Source organism: Plectropomus leopardus, chromosome 11 (genome assembly GCF_026936395.1).
Source record: "Plectropomus leopardus strain MGB_pleo_1.0 chromosome 11, ASM2693639v1, whole genome shotgun sequence".
Taxonomy (NCBI): domain Eukaryota; kingdom Metazoa; phylum Chordata; class Actinopteri; order Perciformes; family Serranidae; genus Plectropomus; species Plectropomus leopardus.
The window spans coordinates 37,921,907-37,930,130 of record NC_142186.1 but is presented as its reverse complement, the minus strand read 5'-3'; positions in this window follow the sequence as shown (position 1 = coordinate 37,930,130).

Genomic DNA, 8,224 nt, shown 5'->3' with positions numbered 1-8,224 from the left:
ACATCCTGCCCATGAATCTTTATTTCTCTGAAATGTTCTGAATATTCAGCATCTTTACATTCTAACTAATATGTTTGATAAAATGTTGGAAAGTAACTGAGCGATATGTGCAATATAATTTTTTTTTATTTATATACCGATGCTGTTTGAACTTTGCTTGTTTGTATTTTACTGAGTGAAAAAGTCGTGTGAATGTCATGCGCCTGTAGGTGAAGCATTTGAAGTCTGGTTGTGTGAATAGTTTGATTTAAGAAAGACGGTAACGAAAACTTCCTCCAGTCATGTTTTGAATAATTCACTTTCTGAAAATCATCCGAGCCATCACATCAAAAATCTGCCCTGTGACTCTTATTACCACGTCTATATATAACACTCATGTTTCATTTACAGCTCCCAGAGTTTCAGTGAGCGCTGCTCTGCTGCTCTCTCTCAACAGAACATGATCAATAGAACATGATGAATCAATAGGACATTATCAATCAACAGAACATGATGAATCAACAGAACATGACGAATCAACAGAACATGATGAATCAATAGAACATGATCAATAGAACATGATAAATCAATAGGACATTATCAATCAATAGAACATGGTTAATAGAACATGATGAATCAATAAGACATTATCAATCAATAGGACATTATCAATCAATAGAACATGATTAATAGAACATGATGAATCAATAGGACATTATCAATCAATAGAACATGATTAATAGAACATGATGAATCAATAGGACATGATCAATAGAACATGATGAATCAATAGGACATGATGAATCAACAGAACATGATGAATCAATAGAACTTGATGAATCAATAGAACATGATAAATCAGTAGAACATGATGAATCAATAGGACATGATGAATCAATAGAACATGATGAATCAATAGAACATGATAAATCAGTAGAACATGATGAATCAATAGGACATGATGAATCAATAGAACATGATGAATCAATAGAACATGGTTAATAGAACATGATAAATCAATAGAACATGATGAATCAATAGAACATGATCAATAGAACATGATGAATCAATAGAACATGATGAATCAATAGGACATTATCAATCAATAGAACATGGTTGATAGAACATGATAAATCAATAGAACATGATCAATAGAACATGATGAATCAATAGAACGTTATCAATAGAACATGATGAATCAAGAGAACATGATAAACATGAAGGACAGAGAAAGACAGACACAGAGAGACAGAGACACAAAGAGGCAAACAGACAGAGATCTAAGGACAGATGGAGACCAGTGGGAATGAGACAAGAGAGAAGAAATGGGGAGGACAGACAAAAACAAAGACAGCCAACTGAGATGGACATGATGGGTGAAGCCTGCAGGGAGGAAGACAGAACAGCAGAGACACGTCAAGCCGTTTCTGATTAAAGATGAGGTCAGGACACAGTGGACAGGAAATGAGTGTGCAGATTTCAGCTGGTAGAGTGAAGACGAGGACAAGACAAATGGACAGATAGAGGAGGGAGACAAGGGCAGATTAATGAGACTGGGAGGTGGGGGGACAGATGGACATGGTTTAGGTTGAGATGGAGACAGAGGACAAAGAGAGACAGCAGTGAGACTACAGACAATTTGCTCAGCAGTGTCTCTTTCCGGCGTTGCCATGGTTTCGGTGTCTGGGCAGCCGCTCTGTCAGACACAATCAGACTCCGTCAGACACAATCAGACATCATCAGACACAATCAGACTCCGTCAGACACAATCAGACTCCGTCAGACACAATCAGACTCCATCAGACACAATCAGACTCCTTCAGACACAATCAGACTCCATCAGACACAATCAGACTCCTTCAGACACAATCAGACTCAATCAGACACAGTCAGACATCATCAGACACATTCAGACTCCATCAGACACAATCAGACTCTGTCAGACACAATCAGACATCATCAGACACAATCAGAATCCATCAGACATCATCAGACACAATCAGACTCCATCAGACACAATCAGACTCCGTCAGACACAATTAGACTTCATCAGACAAAATCAGACTTCATCAGACACAATCAGACTCCATTAGACACAATCAGACTCAATCAGACACAATCAGACACAATCAGACTCCATCAGACACATTCAGACACAATCAGACTCTGTCAGACTCCATCAGACTCCATCAGACACAATCAGACATCATCAGACACAATCAGACACAATCAGACACATTCAGACATCATCAGACACAATCAGACATCATCAGACACAATCAGACACATTCAGACATCATCAGACACAATCAGACTCCATCAGACACAATCAGACTCCGTCAGACACAATCAGACATCATCAGACACAATCAGACATCATCAGACACAATCAGACACATTCAGACACAATCAGACACATTCAGACATCATCAGACACAATCAGACATCATCAGACACAATCAGATACAATCAGACTCCATCAGACACAATCAGACTCCCTCAGACACAATCAGACTCCATCAGACACAATCAGACTCCCTCAGATACAATCAGACTCCAACAGACACAATCTGACCACACCAGACATAATCAGACTTCATCAGACACAATCAGACATCATCAGACACAATCAGACACATTCAGACATCATCAGACACAATCAGACTCCGTCAGACACAATCAGACTCCTTCAGACACAATCAGACTCCGTCAGACACAATCAGACTCCATCAGACACAATCAGACATCATCAGACACAATCAGACTTCATCAGACACAATCAGACTCCATCAGACACAATCAGACATCATCAGACACAATCAGACACATTCAGACATCATCAGACACAATCAGACATCATCAGACACAATCAGACACAATCAGACTCCATCAGACACAATCAGACTCCATCAGACACAATCAGACTCCCTCAGATACAATCAGACTCCGTCAGACACAATCAGACTTCATCAGACAAAATCAGACTCCATCAGACACAATAAGACTCCATCAGACACAATCAGACACATTCAGACATCATCAGACACAATCAGACTCCATCAGACACAATCAGACTCCTTCAGACACAATCAGACTCCGTCAGACACAATCAGACTCCATCAGACACAATCAGACATCATCAGACACAATCAGACTTCATCAGACACCATCAGACTCCATCAGACACAATCAGACTCCGTCAGACACAATCAGACATCATCAGACACAATCAGACTCCATCAGACACAATCAGACACCGTCAGACACAATCAGACATCGTCAGACACAATCAGACTCCATCAGACACAATCAGACTCCGTCAGACACAATTAGACTTCATCAGACACAATCAGACTTCATCAGACACAATCAGACTCCGTCAGACACAATCAGACAAAATCAGACAAAATCAGACTTCATCAGACACAATCAGACTCCGTCAGACACAATTAGACTTCATCAGACAAAATCAGACTCCTTCAGACACAATCAGACTCAGTCAGACACAATCAGACTCCATCAGACAAAATCAGACTCCTTCAGACACCACCAGACACCATCAGACACAATCAGACTCCATCAGACACAATCAGACACCATCAGACACAATCAGACATCATCAGACACAATCAGACTCCATCAGACTCCGTCAGACACAATCAGACATCATCAGACACAATCAGACTCCATCAGACACAATCAGACTCCGTCAGACACAATCAGACATCATCAGACACAATCAGACTCCATCAGACACAATCAGACATCGTCAGACACAATCAGACTCCATCAGACACAATCAGACTCCGTCAGACACAATTAGACTTCATCAGACAAAATCAGACTTCATCAGACACAATCAGACTCCATTAGACACAATCAGACTCAATCAGACACAATCAGACACAATCAGACTCCATCAGACACATTCAGACACAATCAGACTCTGTCAGACTCCATCAGACTTCATCAGACACAATCAGACATCATCAGACACAATCAGACACAATCAGACACATTCAGACATCATCAGACACAATCAGACATCATCAGACACAATCAGACACATTCAGACATCATCAGACACATTCAGACACAATCAGACACATTCAGACATCATCAGACACAATCAGACATCATCAGACACAATCAGACTCCGTCAGACACAATCAGACTCCGTCAGACACAATCAGACTCCATCAGACACAATCAGACTCCTTCAGACACAATCAGACTCCATCAGACACAATCAGACTCCTTCAGACACAATCAGACTCAATCAGACACAGTCAGACATCATCAGACACATTCAGACTCCATCAGACACAATCAGACTCTGTCAGACACAATCAGACATCATCAGACACAATCAGAATCCATCAGACATCATCAGACACAATCAGACACCATCAGAAACAATCAGACTCCGTCAGACACAATTAGACTTCATCAGACAAAATCAGACTTCATCAGACACAATCAGACTCCATTAGACACAATCAGACTCAATCAGACACAATCAGACACAATCAGACTCCATCAGATTAGACACAATCAGACTCAATCAGACTCAATCAGACACAATCAGACACAATCAGACTCCATCAGACACATTCAGACACAATCAAACACATTCAGACATCATCAGACACAATCAGACATCATCAGACACAATCAGACACATTCAGACATCATCAGACACAATCAGACTCCATCAGACACAATCAGACTCCGTCAGACACAATCAGACATCATCAGACACAATCAGACATCATCAGACACAATCAGACACATTCAGACACAATCAGACACATTCAGACACCATCAGACACAATCAGACACCATCAGACACAATCAGACACAATCAGACTCCATCAGACACAATCAGACTCCCTCAGACACAATCAGACTCCATCAGACACAATCAGACTCCCTCAGATACAATCAGACTCCGTCAGACACAATCAGACTTCATCAGACAAAATCAGACTTCATCAGACACAATCAGACATCATCAGACACAATCAGACACATTCAGACATCATCAGACACAATCAGACTCCGTCAGACACAATCAGACTCCATCAGACACAATCAGACTCCGTCAGACACAATCAGACTCCATCAGACACAATCAGACATCATCAGACACAATCAGACTTCATCAGACACAATCAGACTCCATCAGACACAATCAGACATCATCAGACACAATCAGACACATTCAGACATCATCAGACACAATCAGACATCATCAGACACAATCAGACACAATCAGACTCCATCAGACACAATCAGACTCCATCAGACACAATAAGACACCCTCAGATACAATCAAACTCCTTCAGACACAATCAGACACCATCAGACAAAATCAGACTTCATCAGACACAATCAGACATCATCAGACACAATCAGACACATTCAGACATCATCAGACACAATCAGACTCCGTCAGACACAATCAGACTCCTTCAGACACAATCAGACTCCGTCAGACACAATCAGACTCCATCAGACACAATCAGACATCATCAGACACAATCCGACTTCATCAGACACAATCAGACTCCATCAGACACAATCAGACTCCGTCAGACACAATCAGACATCATCAGACACAATCAGACTCCATCAGACACAATCAGACATCGTCAGACACAATCAGACATCGTCAGACACAATCAGACTCCATCAGACACAATCAGACTCCGTCAGACACAATTAGACTTCATCAGACACAATCAGACTTCATCAGACACAATCAGACACAATCAGACTCCATCAGACACAATCAGACTCCATCAGACACAATCAGACTCCCTCAGATACAATCAGACTCCGTCAGACACAATCAGACTTCATCAGACAAAATCAGACTTCATCAGACACAATCAGACATCATCAGACACAATCAGACACATTCAGACATCATCAGACACAATCAGACTCCGTCAGACACAATCAGACTCCTTCAGACACAATCAGACTCCGTCAGACACAATCAGACTCCATCAGACACAATCAGACATCATCAGACACAATCAGACTTCATCAGACACAATCAGACTCCACCAGACACAATCAGACACCATCAGACACAATCAGACATCATCAGACACAATCAGACTCCATCAGACACAATCAGACATCGTCAGACACAATCAGACATCGTCAGACACAATCAGACTCCATCAGACACAATCAGACTCCGTCAGACACAATTAGACTTCATCAGACACAATCAGACTTCATCAGACACAATCAGACTCCGTCAGACACAATCAGACAAAATCAGACAAAATCAGACTTCATCAGACACAATCAGACTCCGTCAGACACAATCAGACTTCATCAGACAAAATCAGACTCCATCAGACACAATCAGACTCCGTCAGACACAATCAGACTTCATCAGACAAAATCAGACTCCTTCAGACACAATCAGACTCCGTCAGACACAATCAGACTCCATCAGACACATTCAGACATCACCAGACACAATCAGACTTCATCAGACACAATCAGACTCCATCAGACTCCGTCAGACACAATCAGACATCATCAGACACAATCAGACACCATCAGACACAATCAGACACCGTCAGACACAATCAGACACCATCAGACACAATCAGACACAATCAGACACAATCAGACATCGTCAGACACAATCAGACTCCATCAGACACAATCAGACTCCGTCAGACACAATTAGACTTCATCAGACACAATCAGACTTCATCAGACACAATCAGACTCCATTAGACACAATCAGACTCAATCAGACACAATCAGACACAATCAGACACCATCAGACACAATCAGACACAATCAGACACCATCAGACACAATCAGACTTCATCAGACACAATCAGACATCATCAGACACAATCAAACACCATCAGACACATTCAGACATCATCAGACACAATCAGACATCATCAGACACAATCAGACACATTCAGACATCATCAGACACAATCAGACTCCATCAGACACAATCAGACTCCATCAGACACCCCCAGACACCATCAGACACAATCAGACATCATCAGACACAATCAGACACATTCAGACACAATCAGACACATTCAGACATCATCAGACACAATCAGACATCATCAGACACAATCAGACTCCTTCAGACACAATCAGACTCCCTCAGACACAATCAGACTCCGTCAGACACAATCAGACTTCATCAGACAAAATCAGACTTCATCAGACACAATCAGACATCATCAGACACAATCAGACACAATCAGACTCCATCAGACACATTCAGACACAATCAGACTCTGTCAGACACAATCAGACATCATCAGACACAATCAGAATCCATCAGACACAATCAGACACAATCAGACTCCATCAGACACAATCAGACTCCCTCAGACACAATCAGACTCCATCAGACACAATCAGACTCCCTCAGATACAATCAGACTCCGTCAGACACAATCAGACTTCATCAGACAAAATCAGACTTCATCAGACACAATCAGACATCATCAGACACAATCAGACACATTCAGACATCATCAGACACAATCAGACTCCGTCAGACACAATCAGACTCCTTCAGACACAATCAGACTCCGTCAGACACAATCAGACTCCGTCAGACACAATCAGACTCCATCAGACACAATCAGACATCATCAGACACAATCCGACTTCATCAGACACAATCAGACTCCATCAGACACAATCAGACATCATCAGACACAATCAGACACAATCAGACACAATCAGACACAATCAGACACCATCAGACACAATCAGACATCATCAGACACAATCAGACACAATCAGACTCCATCAGACACAATCAGACACAATCAGACTCCATCAGACACAATCAGACTCCATCAGACATCATCAGACACAATCAGACACAATCAGACTCCGTCAGACACAATTAGACTTCATCAGACAAAATCAGACTTCATCAGACACAATCAGACTCCATTAGACACAATCAGACTCAATCAGACACAATCAGACACAATCAGACTCCATCAGACACATTCAGACACAATCAGACTCTGTCAGACTCCATCAGACTCCATCAGACACAATCAGACATCATCAGACACAATCAGACTTCATCAGACACAATCAGACTCCATCAGACACAATCAGACATCATCAGACACAATCAGACACATTCAGACACAATCAGACACATTCAGACATCATCAGACACAATCAGACATCATCAGACACAATCAGACACAAT